The sequence below is a fragment of the Lissotriton helveticus genome, chromosome 7 (assembly GCF_964261635.1).
Source record: "Lissotriton helveticus chromosome 7, aLisHel1.1, whole genome shotgun sequence".
Taxonomy (NCBI): domain Eukaryota; kingdom Metazoa; phylum Chordata; class Amphibia; order Caudata; family Salamandridae; genus Lissotriton; species Lissotriton helveticus.
The window spans coordinates 1663922666-1663940781 of record NC_136068.1 but is presented as its reverse complement, the minus strand read 5'-3'; the positions used below and the strand labels follow the sequence as shown (position 1 = coordinate 1663940781).

Sequence of the window (18116 nt, the reverse complement as noted above, 5' to 3'; positions counted from 1 at the left end):
AACCCATATGAATGAAGCAGAGCCTAAAGAGCCTAAGCCTGAGCCAAAGCCAAAAGTGAGCTAAAAGCCAAATGAGCCTAAAAGTCAACCACACCTCCAAAGAGGTCATTATTTATAATCTAATTCTTGGCTGACTACACAAAATGTTGCATTTTCAGGAAAGCTTGTACCTGATTGGTCAGTCACAATGGCATGAGGTCTCACTATCCTGACTCATTCTAAATTCTAACCTATACCGGTTTTAACAAAAGAAGCATAAATGATTGAATACATTTTATATGTTTAGCAACATTTTCTACAAAAAATATTTCCTTCTAATTTCCTTCCTTCCTACCACAGCACAGGCTGGGAGGATACTTTAACTGCAAACACATAAAGGGGTAGGTAGAACAAAAAACCCACACACCCAACAATAGACACGAGAGTGGCAAAACTAAAATATGTGTGACATGCTTTATCATCGGGTCTGCTTACAAAACGCCCTGGCGTAGCCACGCTCAGGACAGAGCATAGGGAGGGGGAAACAAATAAAGAGTCAAACCAAAACACACTTATACTACACAACACAAATGAAATAAAACAGTGATAACACAGTGAGTATCACCCTGTGACTAGGTATAGTGATAGAACAAAGTGCAGCATGGAAAGTGCTTTAAAACTGGCTCGTGGATACCCTTAGAACATTTATTTGTAGGTTCTACGACCAGGATTAAATTAGTGAAGGCTAGACAGTGTCTGAAGAGAATATTAAGTTCTCACAACACCCCTCCTTAAACTGCCTGTGCCAACATGTTTCGACCGACTTACTGTGCCAATAATAAGCTGGTCACCCCGGTCTTCTTCAGGACATATATCTCTCCCAGTCCTGTTACCCACCTCACCTCAGTCCGGCAAATAGGTGGAGAAAAAATGGATCATGAAACGATCAAATCCGTGTGGACGATAGTCCCACCATCATGGGATACAAATACTGGAAGAAAGCACAATAAGTCATATGCTTTCATGTATCATGCAAATAGTTGATAAACACCATTAAAGAATTACATCTGTCTTGCGTCTCAATGATGTTCCCCTCAATAGCAAAATATTCGGGACTATTATATTATACAGACCACTGGAGTGGTTAATAAGTATCCGTAAATGGTTTTTCCTGACCAGTGGTATAGCAGGTCCTCTTTATTCGCTTGGGCTCATATATTTGAATTAACCTGGGTGAGAGAGGTACCTACTATATCACATGAAATACAAAATAATCGATTTAATGTTCTTGGGTTCCATCTACTGATGGTACAGTGGGCCACTAATCAATCCCACACAACAAACCCTCCACCCCGTCCCCCTTTTGCAATCTGTGGAATGGGGTCAGTGTGTTGTTAGACTGGTATACCCTGTATGAAGTATGTCCTTGCCATTACTAGGTAGAGAGAAGGCTTCCATTGCATTGTTGAAAACAGTGCATTACAACACTATGTACACATTGACGGGAATTCCTGAGAGGCCTTGGAACATGTTTTTCATAGCCTACGCTCGGAATTCAGAGTGAAGGACTTCAGTCGGGTTGTGATGACAACCACCGGAAGGTACTTTTCCTCCCAGCAGCCCCACACTCATTGACACACGGACACGTGCACGCTCTCTGGCGGCTGTGAGAGAGCTGGTGTGTCAGAGATTTTCATTAAGTTACGGAGCCACCTCGCGCTTGACACACTGCGCGGCGGCCCAGGAGCAGACACTATTAGTGCGGATATCTGACAGAACAGTAAGGAGTATCGCTGTTGTTGGAGGGGGGCTTAAGTTAAACGACTGTAATATTGTGTGGATGTCCTCAAATCCTGTTGGTAGTAAATATGCTGTCTGGAGGGGACATCGGACTTGGATGTATGAAACGATCTTGTGTCGTCCTTTAATTATAGAACTAACGGTTCCCCACCTTTCTTTCTTTCCCTCAAACACAGGTTGTGTTCTTTGGAATCCTCCCTGCCGGGTGCCCTTTCTAGTTTAAAACATTGATAAACTCGGTAAGTACGCCATGAGAGTCGGGCATAGATGAATGATATTATACTAGTTTTTATGCATGCCGACTTTTAGGACTACCTGCAGCAGGTCGTGCGGTAGGGAAATGTGGTACTTTTCATGCAGCAGTATATATTTTAATTAACTTTGTTTACGGATACCTGATTATGGCATGTAGGGTGGTGAGTACATTCAAGAACCACTCCAGGGGTCTGTTTAATATAATAGTCCCGAATATGTTGCTATTGAGGGGGACATCATTGAGACGTAAGACAGATGTAATTCTTTAATGGTGTTTATCAACTATTTGCATGATACATGAAAGCATATGACTTATTGTGCTTTCTTCCAGTATTTGTATCCCGTGATGGCGGGACTATCCTCCACCCGGATTTGATCGTTTCCCGATCCATTTTTCCTCCACCTATTTGCCGGACTGAGGTGAGGTGGGTAACAGGCCTGGGAGAGATAGATGTCCTGAAGAAGACCGTGGTGACCAGCTTATTATTGGCACAGTAAGTTGGTCGAAACACAAGCAGTATAAGGAGGGGTGTTGTGAGAACTTAATATTCTCTTCAGACACTGTCCATCCTTCACTATTTTAATCCTGGTCGTGGAACCTACAAATAAAGGTTGTAAGGGTATCCACGAGCCAGTTTTGAAGCACTTTCCCATGCTGCACTTTGTTCCAGCACTATACCCAGTCACAGGGTGATACTCACTGTGTTATCACTGTTTTATTGCATTTGTGTTGTGTCGTGTAAGTGCGTTTTGGTTTGTTTCTTTATTTGTTTCCCCCTCCCTATGCTCCGTCCGGAGCGTGGCTATGCCAGGGCGTTTTGTAAGCAGACCCGATGATGAAGCATGTCAGATACATTTGTGTGTGAGTGAGGGCAGTTTTCAAAACATATTAGTTTTGCCACTCTCGTGTCTATTGTTGGGCGTGTGGGTTTTTTGTTCTCCCTACCTCTTTATGTGTTTGCATATTGTCTTAGGGGGTTCGGGGTAGTGGAGACCCTTTTTTGACCCTCTCCCCTCTTATGTGAGTGAGGATACTTTAACTAACATTGGTACATTGGCACAATCACAAGAATATACAGTTCACAGTGACCTTGACTCTTTCTGTTCCTGAGGCAAGGTGGTGTAATCTGCGCATGCTCTCTTCTTTTAATGCAAGTCACAGCCTTGCTGGATTCACAGGCAGCCATTTAATTGTACGCTCAAAAAATAAAACAAACAAAAGAGAAAATTAATTTCATGTAAATCAGCCCATTATGTTTTCCTAACTCTATACTAATACCCTTTATAAAAGATTTCCTAGCAAAGCTATTAAAGCAGCTTTTCTTATTAATTGTGCACAACATGCAAAAATATGTGCAATGTACAGCATAGCATTTCTATCCATTAGTGTAAATTTTAAAAGCGCACACAGTTAATAATATTTTAGCTAGCTTTTCATGCAAAAAAAGCATTTAGCCCCATGTGTATTGTTTGGTGCATTATCCATTTACACACATTATAAAAGAGGTATTATAAACTAAACATGTTTATTCAAACAGGCAACAAGGCAAAGTCTCTTAAGACAGTGACAGGGGTGTACATTATAAGGAAAAATGCTGGGAAAAGAGAACATATTCTATGGTTATTCTTCACAACTAAAAAGGCCACTTTTCTCTACCCTGCAAAAACACATGTCAATTCAGCACAGCCATTTCAGACTGACTAGGCCTCACTTTCATATTTTTCATGTGCCATGTTTTTAACTTCCACCAAAATGTGCGTATCAATTAAATGCAGTCTGTCTGAAGCACAAAAATAAAGCAATGCCTGACTCCAGATGAAATCTGCTCCATCAATTGTCCATGTCTTCTTCATCTTCTGGCATTGTGGGAGTCTGCTTTGAGTTTCTGCCCCTTTTTGGGTGTGGAAGAACAGCACACTTTGGCAAAATGATTGAGTTTTTTGCGGGCTGAACACTTCCTTGTGTGTGCAAGGCAGGGTCCTTGGTGCAAGCAGGAACCTCCACATCTGTAACACATCATGGGAGTCAAGTTGGATCTGGGGCATGGTTTCCTTTTCTCAGTGCTCACTATCACCACCGTATTACCTAGCTGCGTCTTCATCCAGCGTTGCAGAGCTCTTTTCATATGTGCTGCACACACTTTGGATAGTTCTTGGCCATGGACATCCCTGGGCCTTGGAGAATGTTTTCCCTGAGCTTGACTGAGGAGCAGCACCAGATAAATTGAGCTCACATTTTATCAGCAGCATCGGGCAAAGTGAATGTGCTTGCTGCGTTTTTAAGCTCAGCATAAAAGGTGTCCACAGATTCTTCAGGTAGCTGACAGGTTTGGTGCAACAGACCCTCTCATAATAGGGATTTGCGAGGGGCTCGAGATGTGCAGTAAAAGCCAATTTTGACTTAGTGTGTGTGAAGGGAGGGCCAGCCTCGATAACAGACTTCCCTAGTTTATGAATGGCTGCACCTTCCAAGGGCCATAGCATGGATTGCCGTTGATCATTTTCCATGCCCATAGATGTAAAATAGGTTTCCAGGAGCTCATCCCAGCCCTTCCATGCATCTGCTTTAGCGGCTGGAGGGGACATCTACCAACAAAGGTTCTAGAGCAGGTAAAGAGGTCATAATGAGGACAACAGTGGAGCTGGTTTACACGGCATAGGTTTCGATCAATGACCCTAGGCAAAGTGTCAAGCCCCGACGGTGGAGCTGAGGGCAAAGCAGGCATGGGACGGCGTGAGATAGCACCAACAAGCAGTGGTCTGACCTGTGACATAGCGCATGTTTCCCAGGGGTATTGGATCACGTGCGGTCGCTTCTCTGTGCAGACTGACCCGCCTAGTGAAATTTGTGCTGGGTAGGCGTGCATGTGGTGAGTATGCAGGAAGAACTCTTCAAAGAAAGAGCAGGTGGCAACAGAGATGCCCAGTAGGATGCACCTAGCAGCCATATGGCAAGCTGAAATGCAGGCAGGAAGGCAATCTATGGATGGCAATCATTACTGATGCAAGGAGTAAAGAGCCATAGAAAGCAGACAGACACCCCTCATAGGAGTCCCCTGGATGAAGGATCGGAAGGTGGAAGGCATGGCATCGCAGTCACTGCTGCACTCAGGAGGTTGGGAAGGTGAGAGAGAGCATACCTCTTCTCTCACCGCTAAAGACAGATGCACGTTTGCACTGCCATGTGCAGGCGAGCAGGAACACAGCCGGATTGACAGGTATAGTGCACATCAAAGGCAGCAGAGCATCAGCAGACAGTCCACGTCCCACAGGCAAGAGTGCTGGCTACCACAGAACCAGAACAAGAGAGCGAGGGTGAGTGGGCAAGTAGCACCTTGTCACCAGTTGTGGTGTTGCTGAGTAGGTCAAGTGTGTTCTTCAAAAAAGGGAGGCACGGGCTCAGGTGAAGTGAAATACGGGCCAAGAACCACAAGGTAGGCTCTAGGGCCTTTTTTTATTTCTTTTCACTCTGAAGTCACCACTGTAGTTATTGATGCCAATGGTGCTGGGGTTCACCTTCTAAACACCCCTGGGTAATTACCCATCTTGGGATGTTCCATTCCCAACATAAAACTCACAAAGCAGGATTTTTTGTGTGCAGCTCCTAGTCTATGTTCTGCCTGTACATTCCAACATTGACATGATGAAGCTGGTGCCTGGAAGGTACACCAGTTCCAGGATGCACAGCCTGAAAGTTGAACCATGTACCATTGTATTTCAGCAACAATCTCGCTTACTCAATTTCATCCATTTGAATCCATTTTTAATAATATTAATCCAGTAATCCAACTAAATGAAATGATAATATTTAAAACTTTTATGAATTATGTGACGATATGATTCCATAATACAAAAAGAAGTATTGATGAAGTCCACAATCATACAAACCCAAGTATTATCCACTGCAATTCAAAATAAAATCATGTGAAAAAAGAGTGAACTCGAAACAAAAAAGTGTTAAGCCCCCCCAGAAACCAGAAAAGTTAGTGCCAAGTAACTTGTATGCAGATAATAATCTTGGTTTTTTGTTTGAAGTTTACTCCATTTTCACGTTATTTTAAACTGCAGGGAATACTACCCTATTCTGGTTGCGGGGTTGTATGGTAGTTATAATATGGGTTGGGTGCACGTCATATTTTGAACCTTTTAATTAAAATGTTACCATATTTTGGTGGTTATCATCTGTTGGACACATGTCTTTTGATGTTTTTTGATAGGACCTTTTCGAATTTTCGTATTGCAGTTACCCCTGAAGAAGGAAACCATCCAGAAATGCAGTGTGTTCATGTCCTGCTTGTCGCGTAACGGGGTGCGGTTCGTGCCGGAGTGTGGTTTTACGGAAGTTTTGAGCTCTCGTAGAAAAAGAGCCGTACGGAGTGTGTTCTACACGGACCGTACTTCCTGGTTCGGAAGACGCGGTCTTTTTACATTCGGACGTAACGTGGAGCTTCGGCCGACTGCAATTCGTATGGACTTTCGATTCGTACAGCATTTTTTACGAGGCATACGGAGTTAGGCTTTAGATTGTGATCGTACTTGCAGATTCGTACGGGGACGCCTACAGGTACGATTCGTACGGGGAAAAACGCTCCAAACCGCAATTCGGAGCACTTTTTACCGGATCGGAATCGGCCCCAAAGTGCTAAGTTCCCCCAGAAACCGGAAAAGTTAGTCCCAAGTAACTTGCATGCAGATATTAATCTTGGCTTTTTGTTTGACGTTTACTCCATTTTCACATTATTTTAAACTGCAGAAATACTACCCTATTCTGGTTGAGGAGTTGTATGGTAGTTATAATATGCGTTGGGTGCATGTCACATTTTGAAACTTTTAATTAAAATGTTACCATATTTTGGTGGTTATCATCTGTTGGACACATATCTTTTGATGTTTTTTGATAGGACCTTTCAAATTTTCGTATTGCAGTTACCCCTGAAGAAGGGAACCATCCAGAAATGCATTGTGTTTGCATGATTACAACAGTCATCAATACAGCTTTTTGTATTATGGAATCACCACATCATCAATAAATTTATGGAAGACTTGAATATTATCTTTTTATTTACTTAGATTAATGGATTAAAAATGCTGAAAATGGATTTCAACTGATGAAATTAAGAAAAATTAGATTGTTTCTGAAATACAATAGCCCATGGGCCGACTTTCAGGCTGTGCACACTGCGACTTGTGTACCACACAGACACAAGCTTCATCAAGTCAATATAAACCTTTTGCCAGTGCCACACCATCACATTTTTACACATATAAATGACCCATAGGGTAGGACCTGGACAACCCTGAGGTCACGGTGCAGTGTATTTGAAAGGTTCTACATGTACTTGTATGTTTTACATGCCTTGGAAGTGAAAAACTCTGACATTTGTTTTTCACTACCACTGGGCCTATCTCTCCCATAGGATAACATTGAAGTTGCCTTTTTATATTTTATAAGTGTAATTTACGAATGGGAAGGAAAATCCAGTTCATGGTTTATGTCTCTGGAATCACAATTTAAAATTCTAACTTACAGTAACATTGGATTTTAAATTAAAATTCTGAAAATCCCATTTTTAGAAAGTTGGCTAAACGAAGGGGCAACCAGTATCCCTAAGAATCTAAGTGAATATATGTCACCAAAAACAACGGGTCCCATGGGGAAAGCTTGAGCCTGTGCTACCCAGGCAAAGATAGGTACTCACGCTCATGAGTTTGATTTGGAATAGACCATCAGTTTATTGGATATCCATGAATCCTGTTCTGCACAATCCTGTGCAGAATATGAACAGATTAATAGTATTTGACACAATTTTTCAAATACTTCACAAAACAGTGTGACACACAAGAATGTAAGTGCTTTTGGTGAACACTGCAGTTTAGTGACTAGTGAGATATACAGTGAACAAGGAGTATGCTGTGAAAAAAAACATATACAGTTGACTTATAGTTGCACAACTTCAACCAAAATGCAGGCATGTGTTCAGGGCCTAACAAATAGCTCTTATTATTATAAAGTATGAACAACATGTCGATGTTTCGACCTCAAAAGAACAACTTAAATGGAGTCTTCATCAGGACAGTGCAAGTAGACACCTGAAAAAGTGTTAGGGAAAGAATGTATGAATAATTTTTTTTCTGAATCTATCAGTTTTACAATGCCAATCAGTGTTTAAGGTGGGGTGCTGTAAAGCACACTCCTGGTAAATAGAAGTATCTACATCACAAAAGAAGCCTCGGGTCCATAGTGAAATGTAGGTCTATCATGTGACTCAAGAAGTGTCTTTGTGAAGAACAGGGGATTTCCCTTTTTAAGGACAGTTCCCCTCACACACCAGAGGTGTCATGCTTTATCATGGGGGTACATCCTCGCTTGCGAGACCTCACGCGGGCTGGAACCCCCTCGCTGCAAGAGAGGAGCTCAGGGATGTTTTTGAAAGGGAGGACGGGTGTACTAAAACCCTATGAGAGCTGGGTGTGATGAAAGAAATGCAGTGTTGTGATATAAGTGGTTAAAACGGGCTAGATGGCCAGCTCTGAAGCAACTTTTATTCAGCTGCCGGGTGTCAGGATTAAAAACAGAATATAGCTTGTAACGCAGGTGCCAGAATTCAAGGCCTCAGTGTTATTACAAGACCAACATGTTTTAGCCTATCAGACCTAGAATAATGTCATGGCTTTCTTCAGGTTCGGTAATGTAGCTACTACAATAAATACATAAATTATGCGTGAAAAAAATAGAAAGAAAACGTAATAAGTGAATGATAAAATACTGAACCAGGGATTTTTATGATCAGTATGTCAACGTACACCCTATGATGGAGACAAATAACAATATGTCACATTTATATACACAAATATGTTACGAGAGCACAATTAGATCCCACATTATCACATATATTCTGAAACATTCTCATATTAGAATATTGTATTTATACACTAGGATGCGTGACTCACCACTCTGGGTATACGGAGTTCACCACATCTGTCCTGGCTTTTTAGCCATATGGTACATGTGCCACTACCTGTGGAAGAAGGTTCGCAGCTGTGTCAGAGTTTCTGAGGAGTATCATAGACATGCGCAGACTCAGAATGTAAGTATCCATATATTAAGGTAAAGGCAAACTTCATGGATCCAAAAGCAACAGCAGGGAGATGCGCAGGACAAGGGCTGTGGAACGTGGATCACAAAGTGACAGACCAGGAAGGCGGAATGGCTGAATACACCCTTGTCGGAAAATGCAAGGGCCCGATATACAGTGAGGGCTGGGTGTGCCTAGGCGTAAAAGTGAGGCAGAGGTGGGAGCTAAAATAACGCCATGCACCCCTCTATAATAGCAGGATAGCGCCCAAATGTTTAAAAAAAGGCAAGATAGTATTAATCAGAAAGAAGGGGGAGCCGGAGATGACAGTAACCAAGCCGTGTTCTGTCACCAGGATGCCAAAGTGGACCGGGGTGTGGTAGGGAGAAGCGGGACCCAAAGCAAGGAGGGTTGGTTGAAATAAACTTACCACCAAATGTGCAGTCCGTTGTGGAAGGCAACGCTCGTCCAGTGACAGGAGACAGAGTGCTGGCAGACCTACGCCTTAAGTCAAAGGGTCAATTGGTAAAATGATAATCCTGTGGGCGAAACTCCAGCTGGATATCGGCTGGAAGAAATGCGTGCTGGGAAATGTAGTTCCAGTGGTTGCAGCAGATGTGCATCGGAATCATGTCCAGACACCGAACAAGGCATTACAAAGTGAGGACTTGCCCGGATGGGCATGAGATGGATGCTACAATGCAGAGCATATCAGGGGGCAATTGGTTACTGCACTAGTGTAGTTACAGTGCTGACCAGGGGTCTAGAGGGATCGACTCTCACTGTGGCTATGCCCATAAGGGGAATTGGACATGCCCATGCCAGCTAGGAACAGTGGTTCCAATTGCAGGAGTCAAGGTACTGGGGGCACGCTGCACCCAGTGGGGCACAAGATAAAAGTGCTAAAGCCCATAGGAGCCGATCCAGCGATGGATGATCAGATATGAAGGCGGGCATGGTACTGCTGGTGGTAGAGTAGAACAAGGGCTCTCTAAAACCATATGGGATAACAAGTGCGCGTCGCTGCTCGTTATGCAGCGCTATAATGAAGGCAGGCCAGGATGACTGCTGATCTCTCTCCGTTTGGTTGACAGTATAGTGGGAGACGGTCCTACCAGTACCAGCCAGGGGATTGCTGCATTCACGCTGTGGGGGTGAGGAAGAGGGTGATTATGCCAGTGCCAACCAGGGAATGTCATCATTGAGTCCCACATTGGCGGTGCCAAGCGTGTACATCCACCTCTGCTCCAGCCTAAGGAGTTTGTTTGCCAGATCAGGTGTAGTTGCGTTCAAATTTGGTTTGTCAAGGACAGTCCAGCTAAGTGTGTCATCTCCATGCTGCAAGTCAAAGAAATCTTTAGTTAGTTTTGTTATTTGTTTGGCACACCTAATTGTGCGCTTTTGTTCCATGATTTAGTTTCATACCTTTCTGCTGGTCATCCCCACGTACCTCAAACCACAGGGACAGGTAATCAGACAGATAACATGTTCACTGTTGCAATTTGTGTGTTGTTACAATACCCATGGTCTAGATGTTCCTATATCTATGTTTTTAGTCACTTTCATTTGTGCGCAAAAGGCACAAGAACTGCATGGATAGTGTCCTTTGACATTGGGTAGGTTCCATAAAGTGTTGATTTGCGGTATAGTTGTAAGTGGGGGTCTGGTGTGGATCAAGGTATCCTTCAAATTTCGGCCCCTATTGTATGCAAGGAGAAGTTTCTCAAGAGTCAATTGTCCTTTATTGATAATGTTCCAATTATGTAATATTGATCTTTTGACTGTATTTGAGAGAGTACTGTGGGTGTTGATGCATACCAATTTAGATGAGCCTATTCTTTCACTGGGCTGTTCTAGTAGGGCTTCTGTTGTTTTTGAGGGCCTGTTTCAAAGATTTCTTGATCAGGTTAGCTGGGTAGTGTTGATCCAGTAGATTGTTTTGTAACCTTGAGGAACACATGTTATACTTCTCAGTGTTGGAACAGTTATAACAGAGTCTCAGAAACAGTCCATAGGGCAAGTTGTCACGCAATGCTTTCGGGTGATAGCTCTCATATGGAAGTAGAGCATTGCAGACCATTGGTTACTGGTAGAGTTCAGCTTCAAGGGTTCCTCCCGATGGATAGATCCACAAGTCCAAAAAGGCCAGTTCTGTCTGACTGTACTCACATTTGAATCGTAAATGGCCGTTCCTGTTGTTCAGCCAATTCTGGAAATGTTTGATGGTAGTGTCATCTCCTCGACAAAATATCTGGTATCTGGGCAGCACCTTCGCGCCCTGACCAGCAAAACGTACACGCATGTGTTCAAAGAAGGTGTTGTCCTTGAGAGGCACAATCCATTCCTCACACAGATAATTTTATGGAAGAGGTACATAGACGACATCTTGGTCATTTGCTGAGGAGATGACGCTACCATGAAACTGCCACGGTTTCGCCGTTGTCCAGTAGCATCCTGATGTCGTCTGTGGGGCGGTTTCGGTGCTGGATTGCTGCGGAATCCCTATTGGTATTGCCTGTTGGTGATCTTTTCGATGACTTTCGCCAGGAATGGTAGCAGAGAGATGGGCCTGAGGTTTTTGAGGTCCTTTGGGTCCGCTGTGGGTTTCTTGAGAAGTGCGTTGAACACGGCGTGCTGCCCGCTTTCCGGGAAGGTAGGGGTCTCGAAGGAGCTGTTGATGATCTTCCGGGGTTGGGGAAGCGATGATGCGGCTTGCTTTGTTGAAGATGTGGTGAGGGCAGGGGTCGGATAGTGAGCCGAAGTGGATGGTGCTCATGGTCTTGATGGTGTCATCGTCATTGACGTGGGTCCAGGAGAGCAGGTGGTTGGTGCGACTGGGGGGTGGTGGGTCTGCAGTGTCGGTGGCTGTAGCGAGGGTCTGGGTGTTGAAGCTGTTGTGGATATCTGCGATCTTGCGGTGAAAGAATGTGGCTATGGAGTAGCATAGGTCTTGTGACGGCGGGACATCGTTGGAGCTGGAGATGGGGTTGTGGAGTTCCTTCACGATGTTGAAGAGCTCTTTGTTGTTGTGTGCATTGTAGTCGATGCGTTCCCTGAAGGCGGTCCTTTTGGTGGCTCAGATAAGTTGGTGGTGTTTGCGGCTGCCATTCTTCAGGACTGCATGGTTGTCCAATGTCTGTTCGTGGTGCCACTTTTTCTCTAGTCTTCGGCAAGTCTGCTTGGATTCCTAGAGGTCGGTGGTGAACCAGCTAGCCTTCCTGTCTGTGCATCTGTTTGAGGGTTTTCTGATCAGGGCGAGGGTGTTGGCACAGTTGTCGATCTACTGCCTGAGGTTGCTGATGGCTGTGTCGGTGGTGTCTGTTGGTGGGTCTCGGTCGAGGGGGGTGAAGAGCTGGTTTTCAGTGACATTGTTTCAGCTACGGTAGGGGATCCGTTGCGGTAGATGGTGCATGGTGGGTTTCTTTAAGGTGAAGTGGACGCAGCGGTGGTCGGTCTAGTGGAGTTCGGTGGTGTGGCTGAAGGTGAAGTGGTTGCTGGCAGAGAGGATGGGGTCGAGCGTGTGTCTAACAGTGTGGGTCGTATAGAGCTGGTTAAGTCCAAGGTTGGCAAGGTTATTGAGCAGGGCGATGGAGTTGCTGTGGTCCGGAAAGGCGGGAAAATGCCAGGGAGAACGTGGAACAAGTAAGAGGGGCACAAGAGCTACAATGCAGGCATTTACAGTAACAGAGCAGGCAGTATAATTTAACAGAAAGCAGAAAATAGCACAATTTAACCAGAAACGGAAACAGAAGAAGCGCAGAGGCAAAATGAAACAAGCATTTGCAATGCAATAGCTCTCACATTTATGAAAGTTTGAGTTATTGGCATTGTAAATGACAATGCCTTTTATTTATGTGTTGTTTTTAAAACAGATAAATAAAAGGCATTGTCATTTACACTGCCAATAGCTTAAACTCCCACAAATGCAACACCTAATGCATTGCAAATGCATGCTATACATTTTTTATAAAGCGTTAGGAGAGAGCGTTTCATGCCTGCAACAGCAGTCAGGACAAAGCTATTTGAGAAAATAGCGCTTAGAGGTTGTAATTAAAGCCTACCGAGCAACAACACACGTAACAGGGGGTGTCTCCATGGGAGGTTACAAAATGAGACAAATCAATACTAAGGAAGGACTACTAAGCTTTTTAACCAATGAAGAGCCACAGTTTACAGTGGAAAATGACACAAGCCAATGAAAAATGTGGGCGAGCTTCAAGTCCCTACCCCAATACAGCATGCCTCACATTGGAGCGCACGCACTGCCCAGGCTCGACCTAACAGGCTGTACCTCCAGATACAAAAGATGTTCCCCAACCAGGCAGTCATCCCATAAGGATTCAATGGAATTTGTTAAAGAGTAATCAGGGTGGAGAACAGCAATCAATATTGGCATCCAGGTGGTCTCTTGGAGGTCAGAAGCCCCTGGTGTGAAGCTGAACAGCTCTCTCCCCTGTCTGGATCTATAAAATGTGGATTGAAGGGTTGGTAATCACCAAAAGCTCCACATGAGACCTGAGAGCAACTTCAAGTAGCTGACTAACGCAAACTGCACACACTCCATCTCTCGTTCACCTTTTGTCCCCCACCCTGTGGAGCCTGTGGACAGGATAAGAGCATCACTCGGATTACTTATGCATGACACCAAAACACTTCTCACACAGGCCTCATTACAAGTACAATATCCTTCCAACCAAGCAATATCCGGAGGTGTAGCCTGCTATCCATATGATAATACTCTCCAGTGCCTCGAAATGGACGATGATCGTTTCTCTCCGACCCTGCATGGCCGAGTAATCGCTCTCGACGTCCCAGTAGGCGAGTAACTAAGATGGCACCTGACGAGCTGGTGGACTGCGCCCGGAGACTGAGAGGATCTAGCCGTGACGTTGCCTGTCTCCACTCAACCAGCGAATGAGGTTCTGCCATCTCCCCATACCATACTGGACACGGCGGAGACGCAGCGAGAGGCCTGCCGGTGCAGAGAAGGCGCACACAGCTCGGGTAGGATTTACCGATCCTATGGGGATCCCGCCCGCCATTGCCGACATCCACCGCAAGATGAGAGACGGTGAGCGGGGGCATTCCTAACATTGCTGGGAGAGTCAGGGGGCCTAATGGTGAGCCCGCGAGGCTGAGACCCTCGTCACTATCCCCCTTGGTCATTTTTAGGGCATAAGTCTGTAATGGAGAGCCTATATTTAATGAGGCTGACCCCAAAATGGCGCCTACAGAAGATCGTCGCCAGGGGTCATAGGGGCAACACCCCTTGGTAGGCCCCCACAGACATCAACAGCATAGTGGCCACAGGTTAGATGGTAATGACAGCAACAGCACCGACCTCTAGAGAAGACTACGATCTGCTTTAAGACCAACCAAATAATACTCCAGAGGCGCCCTGCCTGATCCCAAATTGGCGGCTGTCTCTCCCCCCTTGAAACTACAACTCGGAAATACCCACCTCGGGAGACAAGCAGTCACTGGCTCTGCCCTCAAGCTCCTCCTCTGCACAACAATCTTCACCCCCCCCCTGTTGAGCAAAAGATAAAAATGGGGACCGGCTGAATGTTAACACCATGACCAGAACCCCTTGCCCGACCCCAAGATGGATGCCACTATAGTCCCTTCCATGTTGTGCTCCTACTTTGAGATATTTAATTTGACATTGACCCTTCCCCCATCCGGACATTGAATCTGTGAACTTACCCCCGACCGTGGAGACCTAGTTTTCTGGCCGACGCCCGGTGGAGCTACCTGGTAGCTGAAGAGGAGATGGGCTATGGACTTTCCCCCTTGGCCGTCACCTACTCAGCTGGACGTTGGGCAGATTTTTTCCTGCGTCTCTTTGTCATATGCTCCCTCCTACTCCTTTACCCTACCCCATTACCCCTCTACGCTCCAGTTATTTTGCCCTCTATGTTCTTTAAATGTTTTCCAATTTGAAACCTAGCTATTTGGCCAATGCCCGGTGGAGCTTCTTGACAGCTATAGAGGAGATGGGTTTTGGGACTTCCCCCTTGACCGTCACCTACCCAGCCGGACTTTGGGCAGACTTTCCTTCGTCTCTCTGCCGTACCTCCCTCCTAACACCTGTCCTGGCCAAATCAGTGGATCAAGCATTGGATAAAAGAAAGTTTGTCAGACTAAACCTCAGCAAGAAAGAACAAAGAGCATTGACTGATCTGTGTACTAATAAGGAAGTGGTCATCAAACCCTCAGACAAGGGCGGGGCTATTGTTGTGCAAGACCTGTCTAATTATAAGGAAGAAATCTATAGACAACTAGCAGATGGTATCAGTTATCAGGAACTACCAAGTGACCCAACAAGAGAGTTAGCCCTTACAATCTTGGCAACCACACAGAAGGGTTTGGAGGAAGGTTTCTTAAGTGAACAAGAATTCAAGTTTTTAAACCAAAGATTCCCGAGATTGGCCACAATCTACACCTTACCCAAGGTACATAAGAACCTGAACAGCCCCCCTGGACGTCCCATTGTGTCCGGGTGTGGATCTATGCTAGAACCGTTATGTAAATATATTGACTTCTTTCTAAAGCCCCTTGCCCTTAACACCAGGGCTTACCTTCATGATACTACCCAAATCATTAAATTGATAGATGATAGACCTTTTGATCCAAAAACAACACTTCTGGTAACGTGTGACATCATATCACTTTACACCAGCATCCCCCAACAAGATGCCTTGGACGTGATGAGAGACGCCTTAGATAGAAGACCAGCACCTGTCCAAGTTGCAACGGATTTTATAATTGAACTATTAAGTATTGCAATGAAACAGAACTTTTCATCTTTCAGGAGAAATTCTACGTACAGACCAATGGCGTGGCCATGGGTGCTACTTTTGCTCCCAATCTGGCCATCATTTTCATGGACCACTTAGAACAAGAATATGTCTTCTCACCAAACAATCCGTTTTCAACTATGCTGGCCCTATGGGTCAGATATATTGACGATGTTTTATGTATCTGGGAAGGCAATAATGACCAACTGAAAGAATTCCATGAGTGGCTCAATCTACGGAATCCTCATATTCAATTTACATTGGAAGCTAGCAACATAGCTATACCTTTCTTGGATATTTCAATCTATGTGGATACCGATCACCTGCAGACCACACTCTTTAGGAAACCGACTGAGCGGAACTCCCTGTTACAATACGGGAGCCATCATCCCAGAGGCCTCAAAGACAATTTACCCATCGGCCAATTTCTCAGAGTTAGGAGAAATTGCTCGACGCGAGCCAATTACATCAAGGAATCTGAGATCCTATATGAGCGCCTCACATCTTGTGGTTATCCTGCCCGAATGGTTAGACGCGCCAGGAAACGAGCGTGGTATAATCCATGGGACAGCCTGCTGAATCCAGAAACTCGTGATCTAACTGAGCAAAATCGAATGATCTGTGTCACCACTTTTACAACAAGAAGTAATGAAGTGAAACAAATCATAAACAAGAACTGGCCTCTGATAGCAGAAGAGATTGGACAATCACATCTCCCCTTGCATTCTTTTAAAAGGGCCAAGAATATACGAGACATGGTGGTACACTCATACTTGGAACCAATGAGTCCTCCTACGCTTACAACTCTATGGAATTTACCACCAGTGATAGGACACTACAGATGTGGTACATGTACTGCATGCGATACCACTATCCAGACAGAGACGTTTGCACATGGCGAGAAGGTTTATACCTTAAAACATCATACCAATTGCAATACAAGTAGTGTAATTTACATTATAGTATGCCCATGCAATCAAGTATATGTTGGACAAACGCAACAAAAAATTAAAGCTCGCATCTCCTCCCATTGCAGCAGACTACGATGCAAGGTGTTGGGTGCCCCTTTGGTAGACCATTGGCAAACCGCTGGACACATCGTGTCTGATTTAAAATGGTTGGTCATTGAGAAGGTGTCCTTGGGAAGAAGAGGGGGTAATTTACAAACTGTCCTTAATACACGTGAATCCAAATGGATGTCCCTCTTAGACTCCATAAAAAATGGGTTGAATGAACAAGACAGTAGCCTAGCACAATTGGCAGCATTATGCTGATGGTTTGAACTAATGCTGTTAGGTCCTAGAGTTTGTCTTCATAAATTGCACTCGTCTACACTCCCATGCTTGGTAAGTGCACAAGTTACCTTATCTGTATCGGGTCCACAAAGGTTTTTATTAATTTTGAGGTATCAGAATGTGGGTGCTCGTTTACACTCTCATGCTAGAGAAGTGCACGAGCTATACTATAGGTAACAACTGTACTCAAATTTTTCATTACATAATATTTGGACTCAGTATGTAATAGCGTGAGCTGCATCACACTTAAAAACTGTATTTGTTTGAAATGCTTCTAATTTAGATTAGATGTGAGAGTTTGAAATCTCTTATGTCCTGAAATCCTCTCGTTTTCCCATTGACCAATTATGTCATATATTTGAAACTTTCCATGTGAGTGTAACCCTTTTACTATTTGAACACATGAACACTCTTGTTGTTATTCAATTTTGACAATGTTTTTAGAGTTGACTTTGCGGCACCTAACCGAGTAACTCTTCTATGTCCTTGACCTTAGTCTAAGAGTGGCTCCGCCTCCAATCTCCGCGTAGCTGCCGGCGGAGTTTGCAGAGACGAGTCTGACTACCGCGACTTCGCCTCTCTGTGGTCCAGTAAGTAATATCTCTGACGTTGCCACCTACTTAAATACTTGTTGGCCGTCGAGATCTGATTAGAACTCCCTTCCTGACCCGTGATTTGTTTCCTGTTCAGGATTCTTTGATCACGGAGCTTCCTTTGCTTCCTTTATTCACGGAAGGCTGAAATATGGCGGAATTCACCGTGTTTACCTGGCAGAGTTGTTCCAGTTAACTCGGCTCTGATGTTGTAAGAAAAGAATTTCCCACAAGGTATGTTACGGAGCAATTTGGCCCCTAACTCGGAGCAGTCTTAATATTTAATATATTATATATTTTTTCGAGTGACCATGTTAC

General features: G+C 44.5%; 1 long non-coding RNA gene across 1 annotated transcript in view; it reads left to right on the top strand.

Annotated features, from left to right (window-relative positions):
- Positions 1-18116, top strand: part of LOC144767600 (uncharacterized) — a 172372-nt gene that overhangs the window by 48491 nt on the left and 105765 nt on the right. The window contains exons 2-3 of the long non-coding RNA XR_013598277.1: positions 1956-2018; positions 2366-2528. This is a non-coding gene — a long non-coding RNA (uncharacterized LOC144767600). The remainder of the gene's footprint in view (positions 1-1955; positions 2019-2365; positions 2529-18116) is intronic.